The sequence below is a fragment of the Salmo trutta genome, chromosome 36 (genome assembly GCF_901001165.1).
Source record: "Salmo trutta chromosome 36, fSalTru1.1, whole genome shotgun sequence".
NCBI classification, from domain to species: domain Eukaryota; kingdom Metazoa; phylum Chordata; class Actinopteri; order Salmoniformes; family Salmonidae; genus Salmo; species Salmo trutta.
In genome coordinates, this window is record NC_042992.1 from 38,655,711 (window position 1) to 38,670,717 (window position 15,007).

Sequence of the window (15,007 nt, forward strand, 5' to 3'; positions counted from 1 at the left end):
GGTTAAGGGCTTGTAAGTAAGAATTTCACAGTTAGGTCTACAGCTGTTGTATTCGACGCATGTGACAAATACATTTGATTTGATTTAGACATGGTCTGGAGTTTGTAAACACTGCTGGGTATTGCCTTAGCCGAAGTCATTTCCCAACAGTCGATCTCTTGTTGTCAAATGCTCAACGCTACATGTTCATATTGATCCCAATTCCCATGTATTATCTAACCAACGTTGACATTCAGTGCAGTCAATCATTTCTTGAGCTCTTGGACAATGGCCCCAGAGTTCACCATGACTTCTAGGTGAACTCCCATGGGGTCATTGATCCAAGCCATGGCTGCGTCCCAAATGGCACCATTTTCCCTTTGTAGTGCGCTACTTTTGCTCAGGGCTTATAGGGCTCCAGCCAGGTCTGGGAGGGGGGGTCTAAGTCTTACTGGTCTAAATCTTACTGATGACAAAAGTGTCTGCACTCACTTGGCCATCATCACAAAAGGGAGAACAACACAGAGGAGGAGTGAAGGTAAGGTAGATGGATAGAAGGCATCAGAGATGCTGGGGATGAGAGGAGGTGAGAGCGGGCGTCTGGGCAGGGACAATGCAGTGAGACTGTTTGGAGACCTGCTTGGACTCCAGCAAGAGTAGCGGCTGCCTTGGCAACAGCTAATGGGGATCCTAATAAATACTAAATACTGTGTCTGCATGTGTACACTCAGGTGGTTTGTAATAGGTGTCATTATATAATTGAGAATGACAGGCATGTATTGTATTCTCTATTGAACTATATTCTATTATACTCGCTACAAAATTATTAAAACGTCCTGTTTAGACACACTAAGTATTTTACAAACTACATTTTTTTTGGTCTGCAGGCAGAGAATTAATATAATGGCTTCGTTTAAGTATTTGAGGTTTTGTTCTTATCTTACAACAAAGAGGAAAAACGTTTTACTAAATGGCAAATCTCCTTGTACTGACCTTCCCTCTTCCTTTCAGTGACCTTCCCATCTTCCTTTGTGACCTTCCCTTCTTCTTTTCACTTCTTGTTCTGCACTCCTATCCCTCTACAAAGGTCTTATCTTTGAGTATGTATACCAGGCCACTCTGTCACCACTAAGGGTGCCCAGGAATAAACCCACCCCTGTTACAAAGACAAAGAGAGAGATGAGTTACATAGACAGGTCATGGGGCACCCCATCATGTGTGGGAGAAAGATAGATCCTGGTTGCCATCGTGGTTAAAAATTGTTTTGTTTGTACAGGAGAAATAAGGTGATGGATCTACAGTTACAAGGGGTATTTTAGGTATAAAGGTCTTTATTTGAAACCAGACACGGAATGAGAGGTCTTTAAAGTGTACAGGAAATGGAGACCAAGGGCTAGATTCAGTCAAACTGTCCTCTGGGTGGTGGACCATTCTTGATAAACACGGAAAACTGTTGAGCATGAAAAACCCAGCAGCGTTGCAGTTCTTGACACACTCAAACCAGTGCGCCTGGAACCTACTACCATACCCTGTTCAAAGGCACTTCAATTTTTTGTCTTGCAAATTCACCCTCTGGATGCCACACATACACAATCCATGTCTCAATTATCTCAAGGATTAAAAATACTTCTTTAACCTGTCTCCTCTCCTTCATCTACACCAGGCCTGGGCAAAGGCCAGCCCGGGGGCTGTACGACCTGATTCAATACGGCCCGCGGAATCATGCTCGGATCACAAAGAATTTACGTATTTCTTTATTCAAATGAAAAGCCCAATGAATGCTCGCCTTTGTGTAATGATTTAACTCCCACCTCTTGTGGGACATTTATTTTGAAGGCACGTATAAATAACAACTGCACGAGGACAGACAGTGACTGACAGGTTGACACACAAGTCACAGTTACAAATAGTAGCTAGCTAGAAATTGCGCAAAAAAACTTTTTTTTTAAGATTTCAAAGAAAAGGAAAGTAGACAAATGTAAGGTGTTCCAGCAAGAGTGGACATCGACATATTTCTTTATTGAGATATCAGGGAAAGCTGTGTGCTTAGTGTATGAAGAGAGCGTTGCTGTCTTGAAAGACTACAACTTGTCCCGACACTTCCAGACGAAGCATGCAAAGAAATATAGGAAAATGTCTTCTGAGCAGAGGGCAAGTACATAGAAAGAGTTGCTTTCTCAGTTGCAAAAGCAGCAAGGACTTTTCACAAAACTGCATTCAGCAAACGATGGAATTGTGAGAGTTAGTTTTGTACTGCCCCACAAAATTGCTAAACATAGCAAGCCATTCGCTGAGGGCGAATTCATTAAAGAATGTTAAATTGACTCTGCAAGAAAGAGCTGTTTGAAAATGTTTCCCTGTCAAGACGAACAGTGACATTGAGGACATCGCTGAGAAAATGGAATAACAGTTGAAAGACAAGGTAAAGGATTTCACCTATTTCTCCTTGGCCCTGGATGAGAACAGTGACGCATGTGACACAGTGCAGTTGTTGATATTCTTACGAGGCATAACCCCAGAACCCCAGACTTTGAAATTACGGAGCAGCTTGCTTCAGTGCAGTCAATGAAGAGCACAACCACAGGGAAAGATTTATTGGAGGAGGTTAATAAGTGTGTGGCAAAGCTGGGACTGAGTTTTGAAAAGTTATCCAGTGTGACCACCGATGGGTGCCCAAACTTGACAGGAAAAAACATTGGCCTTTTGAAAAGGATACAAGATCAAGTAGATGAGCAGAAAATGATTTTCCTGCATTGCATTATCCATCAGGAGGTGCTCTGTAAATGTGTTCTGAAAATGAGCCATGTTGTGGATACAGTCACTAAAGTGGTAAACTTCATAAGAGCAAAATCTTTAAACCACAGGCAGTTTGACTCACTGTTGGAAGAGACAGAGATCTACGGAGTCACGTAGATCTCCACTACCACACAAATTTCAGATGGCTGAGTTTGGGGAAGGTGCTTAAAAGGGTGTGGGACCTGAAGTCGGAGATTGCTGAGTTTCTGCAAATGAAAGGAAAATATGTGGATTTCCCTCAACTGCAAGATAAAACATGGTTGGCTGATTTTGCTTTCACCGTGGACATCATGGCCCTCATGAATGAACTGAATTACAATCTACAAGGGAAGGGCCTTTTTTGCACATCGGATGTACAGCCTTGTCAAAGCCTTCAAGGGAAAATTACTCCTCCTGACCCGCCAAGTAGACGCCAACAATCTCACCCTGTCACGTTCGTCGTAAAGATAGGACCAAGGCGCAGCGGGAATGTGAATACTCATCTTCTTTATTGAGAAGAAAACCAAAATAAACACTTAATACAAAAACAACGACGAAGAAACAGTCCTGTGAGGCACACAGCTACACACGGAACAACTACCCACAAAACACCCCTACTAAATATGACCTTCAATTAGAGGCAACGAGGAACAGCTGCCTCCAATTGAACATCAACTCATTAAAATAAACATAGAAATAGAAAAACTAGAACGAACATAGAAATATACCAACATAGAACATTAACCAAAAAACCCTGAAACACATAAAACAAACACCCCCTGCCACGCCCTGACCAAACTACAATAACAAACAACCCATTTTACTGGTCAGGACGTGACACACCCACCTCCTGACACTGCTAGTCTGTTCCCTATCAGATGACCAGCGGGAGAAGTATACATCACTGCTGCATGCTTTGAACGGTGAGTTTTCTCGTCATTTTGAGGATTTCAAAGTGTTGGAAAATGACATGCTGTTGGTTTCCTCTCCTTTCACCATCGATGTGGATAACGCTCCCACTGACCTGCAACTTGAGCTTATCGATCTTCAGTCTGATGCAGTGATTGGAGAATTATTCAAAACAATGTCGCTGACAAGGTTCTATGCATCTCTCGATGAACAAAACTTTCCAAAGATTAGAAGTCATGGTCAGAAGATGTTTGTACTGTTTGGGCCAACCCATGTATGTGAACAGACATTTTCAGTGATGAAATAACAAGGCACAGATCATCTCTTACTGACTCTCACCTCTCAGCAATCCTGTACATAGCAATGTTTTTTATTTATTTATTTAGATTTTATTTCACCTTTATTTAACCAGGTAGCCCAGTTCTCATTTACAACTGCAACCTGGCCAAGATAAAGCAAAGCAGTGCGACAAAAACAACAACACAGAGTTACACATAAACAAACGTACAGTCAATTACACAATAGAAAAAAATCTATGTACAGTGTGTGCAAATGTAGAAGAGTAGGGAGGTAAGGTAATAAATAGGCCATAGATGCGAAATAATTACAATTTAGCATTAACACTGGAGTGATAGATGTGCAGATAATGATGTGCAAGTAGAGATACTGGGGTGCAAAAGAGCAAGAGTTCGGGATTAGGTAGTTGGGTGTGCTATTTAGTTGGGTGTGCTATTTACAGATTGGCAGTGTACAGGTACAGTGATCGATAAGCTGCTCTGACAGCTGATGCTTAAAGTTAGAGAGGGAGATATAAGGCTCCAGCTTCAGTGATTGTTACAATTCGTTCCAGTCAGCATAGTGACGTCAGAAACTATACCGGACGTCACTGCTCTAGTCAATGCCCATCAGAGACTTCACTCCTCACACTGATTGAGTAGTTTAAATGGAATGTTGAGCGCTCTTTGTTTTTGTGCATACCCATTAACAAGAGTTCTGTCCGTGGTGCTGAATGCAGTGTACTTTCCCTCCGTGTAGTTCATCACATGTATAATAATGAAAATACCTACCAAAAAGGAGACCATGGATGTGGTTTATTTCTGTGCATGTTAAACAAGTAAAATAAGTAGCATGTCTGGATGTGATTTACAGTAGATATATCTGTCAACACAGTTATACACATGATGTATAATCCTGTAATATGATTCTGGTCCACGATGGCAAAAATATATTCTAACGTGGCCTTCCATGGAAAATAATTGCCCAGTCGTCCGGACGACTGTCTGATCACGCTCTCCATAGCCAGTGTGAGTAAGACCGTTAAACAGGTTGACATTCACAAGGCCGCAGGCCCAGACGGATTACCAGGATGCGTACTCAAAGCACGCATGGACCAGCTGGCAAGGGTCTTCACTGACATTTTCAACCTCTCTCTGACCCAGTCTGTAATACCTACAAGTTTCAAGCAAATCACCACAGTCTCTGTGCCTAATAATGCCAAGGTAACCTGTTTAAATGACTACAACGCCGTAGCACTCACATTTGTAGCCATGAAAAACTTTGAAAGGCTGGTCATGGCTCACGTCAACACCATTATCCCAGACCCACTCCAATTCTTATACTGCTCCAACAGATCCACAGATTATGCAATCTCTATTGCAGTCCACACTGCCCTTTCCCACCAGGACAAAAGGAACACATACTTGAGAATGCTGTTAATTGACTACAACTCAGCATTCAACACCATAGTGCCCTCCAATCTCATCACTAAACTAAGGACCCTGGGACTAAACACCTCCCTCTGCAACTGGATTGTGGACTTCCTTACGGGCCACCCCCAGGTGGTGAGGGTAGGCAACAACACATCCGTCACACTGACCCTCAACACGGGGCCCCTCAGGGGTGTGTGCTCAGTCCCCTCCTGTACCCCCTGTTCACCCACGACTGCGTGGCCGCGCACGACTCCAACACCATCATTAAGTTTGCCGACAACACAACGGTGGTAGGCCTAATCACTGACAACGATGAGACAGCCTATAGGGAGGAGGTCAGAGACCTGGCAGTGTGGTGCCAGGACAACAACCTCTACCTCAACATGGGCAAGACAAAGGAGCTTATCGTGGTCTACAGGAAACGGAGGGCCGGACACTTCCTCATTCACATTGATGGGGCTGTAGTGGGGAGGATCGAGAGCTTCACATTCCTCGGTGTCCACATCACTAAGGACCTATCATGGTCCAAACACACCAACACAGTCATGAAGAGGGTACGACAATTCCTCTTCCGCCTCAAGAGGCATGGGCCCTCAGAACCTCAAAAAGTTTTCCAGCTGCACCATTGACAGTATCTTGACTGGCTTCATCACCGCTTAGTATGGCAACTGCTCAGCATCCGACTGCAAGGTACGGCCCAGTAAATCACTGGAGCCGAACTCCCTGCCATTCAGGACCTCTATACCAGGCGGTGTTGTCAAAGAGTTGTCAAAGACTCCAGCCACTGTTCTCTGTGCTACCACACGGAAAGCGCTACCGCAGCGCCAAGTTTGGGACCAAAAAAATTATAATTGGCACATTCTAAGATCCGATGACAGTATCAGTAATGTGTTTTCGGACCCTCCCTTGGTCGTATTCTCGCAGGGCAGAAATCTCAGAGATCAATTGCTAAACTGTGATTTACCACCCCAAGATATCCCTGCACAACATCTATTTGCGCCCCTACCGGATGGAAACTACAAGTGTAATGGCTGTGCTCAATGCAATGGCACTTATAAATGTAGACCCTTTAAACACCCCCAAACAGGGAAACAGATCCCAATCAAATGTGTTATCACGTGCTCCACTAAGGCAGTTATTTATCTTATAACTTGTCCTTGTGGTAAAAATGATGTGGGTAAAATAAAGCACGAATAAAAAGTACGAATCTCAGAGCATCGTAGCACCAACTCAACTTACCCAGTTGCGGCCCACTTTTTGGAAGCAAACCACTCGATTTCGTCCCTATATTATATTGGCATCGAACATGTCACCCTCCCTAGGAGAGGGGGTGACCTCAACAATTTATTGTTAAAAGGAGAGGCTGCCTGGATCTTTAATTTAAAGACCCTTGCTCCCTTCAAACTCAACGTAGACTTTGATCTGAAGCCATTCTTGTGATTATTGGGATTTTGCTATTGTAAATGTTTGTAGGCCTATGTAGCCAAATTGTATCCATGATCGTATGCTATCCTTTCATGTTTTTGGTATGTTCTTTTTATATCTGAGAGTTAACCAATGATATCAGGCCACACCCGGCCATGATTACAGACACTTGTGTGTGTCCTTTGACACTATATAAACTAGTGACCCGCAGTGTTTGTCATTATACCCTGATGAAGACAGCTTGTCTGTTGAAAAGTTGGTTATTAAATTATTGCATCCGAGCTCCTAGAGTGTGCGGCTCTCCTTTAATTGACCAAAAAGCAACTGAACAGCTTCTACCCCCAAGCCATAAGACTGCTGAACAGTTAATCAAATGGACAATTTACAATGACTTCCTTTTATTATTTATTTATGCATCTTAATTGTTTTGCACTGACTCCCTTGCACTGGCTCTACGCATACTCACTAGACTCTACCCACACACTGACACATACTACACTGACACTCCAACACACATACACACACACACACTACATATGCTCACACACACAAAACACACACACACATGCATATGGACGCCACACACACTTACACATAGACAAAATTTCGCACATGATGTACGCTGCTGCTACTCTGTTTATTATATATCCTGATTGCCTAGTCACTTTTAACCCTACCCACATGTACATACTGTATTACATCAAGTACCTCAACTACCTCGTACCCCTACACATTGACTCGGTATTGGTACTCCTTGTATACAGCCTCGTTATTGTTTTTATTGTGTTACTATTTCCTTTTTAATTTAGCAAATATTTGTCTTATTGTTTAACTCTGCGTTGTTGGGAATGGGCTCTTAGGCAAGCATTTCACTGTAAAGTCTACACCTGTTGTATTCGGTGCATGTTACCAATCAAATGTAATTTGTCATCGAAAGAGCAGGTGTAGACGTTACACTTCTTGAAGATGACGTGCTGAAAAAAAACAGATGTACATTAGAGCCAGTGGGATTTTAACTCTCTGTATATCTCTCCAACATTAAGCATCAACATGATATTACACACCTGTATGTGTTCCACATTGTCTTCATTTGCCGCACTTTACAGATCAAAGAAAGACATCAAACACGTTTCTCAACAGCCATCACACAGTTTCCAGAGCTTTCTGAATTTTAGCATACACAGCATCTCTCTTCTCTCTGTGAGGTCTCTTGTCCATGGACTATACAAAAACAGCGCCCTCTAAAGTAGAGATCGCTTCACAACCACTTGAGCAGGAGAGAAGCCCGAGATGCAGCCTGCTGCTGAGAGAAATAAAAGCAAGTGCTGCACATCTAGCAGGTTGTGACTAGCAGGTTGTGACAAGACATAAAGTGCAAACTCTAAGTAAAAACAATTACTCATGGAGGCTGCTTATTTAGAACATATTATATTTTACATCAATGACCCGGGGAAGAGTTACAGCGGGAAGGAGAGGGGATGAATGAGCCAATTGGAAGCTGGGAATGATTAGGGGGCCATGATGGTATGAGGTCCAGATCTACTTTTACGGTAAGTGCCATGGGATCTCTAGCGACCGCAGAGTGTCAGGACACCCGTTTTAACATCCCGTCCATTAGACAGCACCCTATGCAGGGCAATGTTCCCTTCACTGCCCTGGGTCAATGGGACGAGTGTCCCCTACTGGACCTCCAACAACACTTCCAGCAGCATCTGGTCTCTCATTTATTTATTTTATTTTTTTATTGAACCTTTATTTAACTTGGCAAGTTAGTTAAGTACATATTCTTATTTACAACGATGGCCAACACTGATCAAACCCCAATCATGGCCGGTTGTGATACAGCCTGGATCTCATGATCCAGGGACCGAACAGGACCGACCCTGCTTAGCTACAGAACCAAGCCAGCAGTGGGAGCAGGGCAGTATGATGATGGATGATATTGCCAACAATGTTGCTCATGCTGATGATAAAGATAGTAGTGGTAGTAGCAGTAGCAGTAGTAGTAGCAGTAGTAGTAGCAGTAGTAGTAGCAGTAGTACTAGTAGTACATTAAGCACTATTTAGTTAAACAACTATATTGTAGTAACCATCATAGTTTCCCACAGACCCAGATTATTGTCGTGGTTAACATGTATACATGCAGCATGTTCTCTCTGTATACTACTAGTACATTGTTACATTGTAGTGCATGGTATGTGTAGCTTGCTATTGTCAATGATGCAGGGGTTGCCTCTGTTTGGACACGACGCTGACTCTGCGGTGGAAGTGTTTCAAGCAGACTCTGAAATAGCATAGTGAAGGGCTGGCCCAGGCCATGTGGGATGGCTTATGCGGAGGCAGCAGCGGTTGCAGTGGTGGTGATTCCTCACAACTTTCCCTCCCACTGTTATGGGCATCTGTGTACACACCGGTAGGAGCAGGATAATGTTTGGGCATACAGGATATTGTAAGTTGTAAATGCCCAGAAAAATACAAAGTTAATAAAAAAAAAAAATCTTTCACCTTTATTTAACCAGGTAGGCTAGTTGAGAACAAGTTCTCACTTACAACTGCGACCTGGCCAAGATAAAGCAAAGCAGTGCGACAAAAACAACAACACAGAGTTACACATGGGATGAACAAACGTACAGTCAATAACACAATATAAAAATCTATATACAGTGTGTGCAAAAGAAGTAAGGAGGTAAGGCAATAAATAGGCCATAGTGGCGAAGTAATTACAATTTAGCAATTAACACCAGAGTGATAGATGTGCAGATGAGGATGTGGAAGTAGAAGTACTGGTGTGCAAAAGAGCAGAAAAACAAAAACAAATATGGGATGAGGTAGGTAGTTGCTTGGATGGGCTATTTACAGAGGGGCTGTGTACAGCTGCAGCGATCGGTAAGCTGCTCTGACAGCTGATGCTTAATGTTAGTGAGGTAGATATAAGTCTCCAACTTCAGTGATTTTTGCAATTCGTTCCAGTCATTGGCAACAGAGAACTGGAAGGAAAGGCGGCCAAATGAGGTGTTGTCTTTGGGGAGGACCAGTGCAATATACCTGCTGGAGCGTGTGCTACGGGTGGGTGTTGCTATGGTGACCAGTGAGCTGAGATAAGGCGGAGCTTTACCTATCAAAGACTTATAGATGACCTGGAGCCAGTGGGTTTGGCGACGGATATGTAGTGAGGACATACAGGTCGCAATGGTGGGTAGTATATGGGGCTGTGATAGACTGCATCCAATTTGCTGAGTAGAGTGTTGAAGGCTATTTTGTAAATGACATCGCCGAAGTCAAGGATCGGTAGGATAGTCAGTTTTACGAGGGTATGTTTGGCAGCATGAGTGAAGAAGGCTTTGTTGCGAAATAGGAAGCCGATTCTATATTTAATTTTGGATTGGAGATGCTTAATATGAGTCTGGAAGGAGATATCATTTTACTAGCATTTAAAAGCAGTTGGAGGCCACGGAAGGAGTGTTGTATGGCACTGTTGTACGCTCGTTTGGAGGTTTGTTAACACTGTGTCCAAAGAAGGGCCAGATGTATACAGAATGGTGTCGTCTGCGTCAAAGAAGCACCGCAGCAAGAGCGACATCATTGATATATACAGAGAAAAGAGTCGGCCCGAGAATTGAACCCTGTGGCACCCCCATAGAGACTGCCAGAGGTCCGGACAACAGGCCCTCCGATTTGACACACTGAACTCTATCTGAGAAGTAGTTAATGACTGCCTCGCCTGGTTCACTAGAGAAACCAAGGCTGTTGAGTCTGCCGATAAGAATAAGGTGATTGACAGAGTCAAAAGCCGTGGACAGGTCGATGAAGACGGCTGCACAGTACTGTCTTTTATCGATGGCGGTTATGATATTATTTAGGACCTTGAGCGTGACTGAGGTACACCCGTGACCAGCTCGGAAACCAGATTGCATAGTTGAGAAGGTACGGTGGGATTCAAAATGGTTGGTGATCTGTTTGTTCAGTAGATTGCAACTCCGCCCCCTTTAGCAGTTCTATCTTGAGGGAAAATATTGTAATTGGGAATGGAAATGTCATAATTTTTGGTGGCCTTCTTAAGCCAGGATTCAAACACGGCTAAGACATCAGGGTTGGCGGAGTGTGTTAAAGCTGTGAATAAAGCAAACTTAGGGAGGAGGTTTCTGAAGTTAACATGCATGAACCCAAGGCTTTTTACGGTTACAGAAGTCAACAAATGAGAGCGCCTGGGGACACACAGGGCCTGGGTTAACCTCTACATCACCAGAGGGACAGAGGAGGAGTAGGATGAGGGTACGGCTAAAGGCTATAAGAACTGGTCGTCTAGTGCGTTGGGAAAAGAGAATAAAAGGAGCAGATTTCTGGGCGTGGTAGGATAGATTCAGGGAATAATGTACAGACAAGGGCATGGTAGGGTGCAAGTACAGTGGAGGTAAACCTAGGCATTGAGTGACGAGAGAGATTGCATCTCTGGAGGTGCCAGTTAAGCTCGGTGCGGTCTCCGCATGTGTGGGGGGTCGGACAAAGGAGCTATCTGAGGCATGTTGAGCGGGACTAGGGGCTCCGCAGTAAAATAAAACAATGAGAGCTGTCCTAAACAACAGTATACAAGGCATATTGACTTTAGAGAGAGGCATAAAGCAATCACAGGTGTTGATTGGGAGAGCTAAGACAACAACGGGTAAGACAACAATGGGTTAACAGCTAAGACAACAACAACGGGTAAATGGCGATGAATGTGCAGAGAGGGTCAGCTGTGTAGCTGAGTGATCATAGGATCCAATGAGCAGCAATAGATGAAATAGGGAGCCGTTCGGTAGTCATTACTACGCTAGGCGAGCGGGAGACACGGCGTTCAGAAAGCTAGCGGGCCGGGACTAGCAGATGGGTCTTCACCGACATCCACGACGCAGAGGCCGGTTGAGAGCACATCGGCCAAATTACGTCAGCAGACCAGCAGACCAGTCATGATGGATCGGTGGGGCTCCGTGCCAACAAAGGGTCCAGGCCAATTGGCAAGAGAGGTATTGTGGTTGGTGTTCTTCGTTTGCTAGCCAGGAGATGGGCCTAGCTTGAGGCTAGCTCGAGGCTAACTGGTGCTTGCTTCTGGACAAGGGTGTTAGCCACAATAGCCAATCGGTAACAGCTAGCTAGCTGCGATGATCCGGTGTGATGCCCCAGAGCTTGCAGCAGGAATCCGGTAATGTAGTGGAAAAAGCAGTCCGATATGCTCAGGGCTGATATCGCTCTGTGCAGACTGGCAGGTATTATCCGGGCTATCCCGCGGCTGGTGTCTGGTATATTTAATCAGAAAATGGAAAAAAGAGATTGAAATATATTGAAATGTATACAAAAAAAACGGGACAAACCAAACACGTCTTACTGCTACGCCATCTTGGATTGATTGACATGCTAGTATGTCAGTTGGATGGTTTGCTTTTGTAACTGTATGGTGCCAAGCTATCATCCCTCAGAAGACATCGCTGGCTTGTGCTCCTCTTGCCTTCTTAGATCCTAATTAACAGTGTTAGAGCTCTCCTCAGTTTTCCTCTGTCTGCCCTGTTGGCCTGACATCAGTGGCTGTGTCCCAAATGGCACCTTATTCAATACATAGTGCACTCCTTTCGACCAGGGCCCTATGGTCCTGATTTCACCCGCTGTTTTCCTGAACAGCGGGTGAAATCCGCTCTCCACTGCTGAGCGCCTAATGACTGATCTGATTACACAATTAGTGGACTTGACTTGGTATCTCCATGAGTTCTGTAAATGAATGTAACTCGAAGTCTGTGTCCCAAATGGCACCCTATTCCCTATGTAGTGCACTACTTTTGATCAGGGCCCACTGAGTCACCAAGTCAAGTCTGGGCCCTGGTCAAAAGTAGTGCACTATATAGGGAATAGGGTGCCATTTGGGACGCAAATGTGGTATCTCCATATGATCTGTAAATGAATGTACCTCAGTGTCAGATGGATGCGTGGGTGTATAACGCGAACGTCTAGCAACCCAATGATTGTGTGTTCGAATCTCATCACAGACAACTTTATCATTTTTTCTAATTAGCAACATTTCAACTACTTGCTACTTTGCAACTACTTAGCATGTTAGCTAACCCTTCCTCTAACCCTAACCCTTACCTTAACATTTTTAGCTAACCATTCCCCTAACCCTAACCTTAACCCTTTAACCTAACTCCTAACCTTAAGCCTAACCCCTAACCCCTAGCTAACATTAGCCACAACAAATTGGAATTCGTAACATATCATTTGTTTAGAAAATTCGTAAGATATTGTAAGTTTTGCTAATTCGTAATATATTGTATGTTTTGTAAATTCGCAACATAGGATGATAGGCATCTACAAACATAACATATCATATTAAATGAAGTGTCGCAGATTTACATCTGAGATTTACGTACAGAATAATTCTGAAATGCCCTGAGACCGGGTTGTCTAAGAGCATACCTCTATGTCATTGACTGCATGCCCCTTAATTGTCCTTAAGGTGCATTTCAGACCTCATAAAGGATGTCAGTGCTGCAATGCTCAGATGCCATGACTCATCTCATCCCTCAACTCAAGTGAGTCTGTTGTAGTAATAGTTACAGACCATGTTGTGTGCTCTATAGTCGCCACTGCCACAAGTGAGTAGGTCTGCACTTCATGACTGTATTTTTGCCTCTTTCTCCAGGGGATGCCAGACATGTCACATACTGTATGACATCATTACTTCCATAGTGCACGTGGGCTTTAAGCCCCCAATCTTCTATGACTCTTTACTACTCCCCTTTGAGCATTCAGCCACGTGTCTGTCCTTTTGGGGACATCATGATGTTGCCATTAAAGCATATGCATTAAGAAAAGGGTAGGATCAGTTAGGAGCTACAACTCGTGTTTCTTGTTGTTTATATAATGTTGAGTCATGTTGTCCGAGTTTTGGGTCTAAATCATGCACAGTCGCCCTCTTAAATAGTTGTAGGTAGGCTTGCCTATAGCGCAGTTGGAGCCAATAAATCCACCAACGTGACGCCCCCATTGGTGCTCTCCTCCCAGCAGCTCACATGGAGGGACGCTCGCATTCCGAAAGCCCATTCAGAGTCATCTACTCCCCAGAAGCGGGGGAGTGCATGGGCTGCTGCAACGTGTTTTCCCGCCTTCCGACATTAATTACGACATTGCTTCAGTCTATCCCTACCACAATTTTTGATTGACGTGTTTCAGATTTTGCTGCGCCATATCAGAATCATTGGAAAAGTCATGCATTCAATATTAGATTACACAGCATATTGAACTGGGTTTTCTTATCACTGCATCCACAACCTGGTCTCAGAGCATTTCGTATTATTCTGTACGTAAATCCGAGATACTTCATTTAGTATGATATGTTACAAATGACAATTAATATTATATGTTATGAATTTCGTAAATGTACAATATGTTATGAATTTCCAAAGAGCACAACATGTTATGAATTTGCTAAACATGTGATATGTTATGAATTCTAGCTAGAAGGCTAGGTGCTAATGTTAGCTAGCTCAATAACATTCGCTAGGCTAGGGGTTAGGGGTTAGGGTTACGTTTAGGAGGTAGGTTAAATGGGTAAGGTTAGGGGAAGGGTTCGCTAAAAGGGTTAGGGTTAGGGGAAGAATTAGCTAACATGCTAAATAGTCGTAAAGTACAGTAGCTAAAAAGTAGTAAGTAGTTGAAAAGTGACCATGATCAGATTCTAAATCACAACTGTTGGGTTGTTAGGCATTCGCAATATACGCCCACCCACCCATCCACCCACCATCAATTAGTTTTTGTCATCTGCCATCTGTCTTATGTAACCATACCAAACATAACATATCATAATAAGTGGAGAATCCCGGATTTATGTACAGAAGAATACGAAATGCTCTGAGACCAGGTTGGCATCTTTCATCCCCTATTAAAGCTTTTATTGATCTCTGCCCATGAAACTTCAATTGCCAAGTAATTAGCAGCTGCTCTGTCAATAGAAGCTTTATTGCATGCACCTGTAGCCTATAACCATATAATATCCCCAAATGATGATGATTTTTTTTATTCTTCAAAATATTGATCATGTAATTATCGCATCTTATACAATGGTGCATCACATATTAGCCTGCCCTATAGGCTACTTCGCAGATATGGTGTGTGCCATAATATTATGTTAACTTGAGGCGCTTATATCAGCTCCAGAGTTGAGTAGCGACACCTCAACTGTTCTA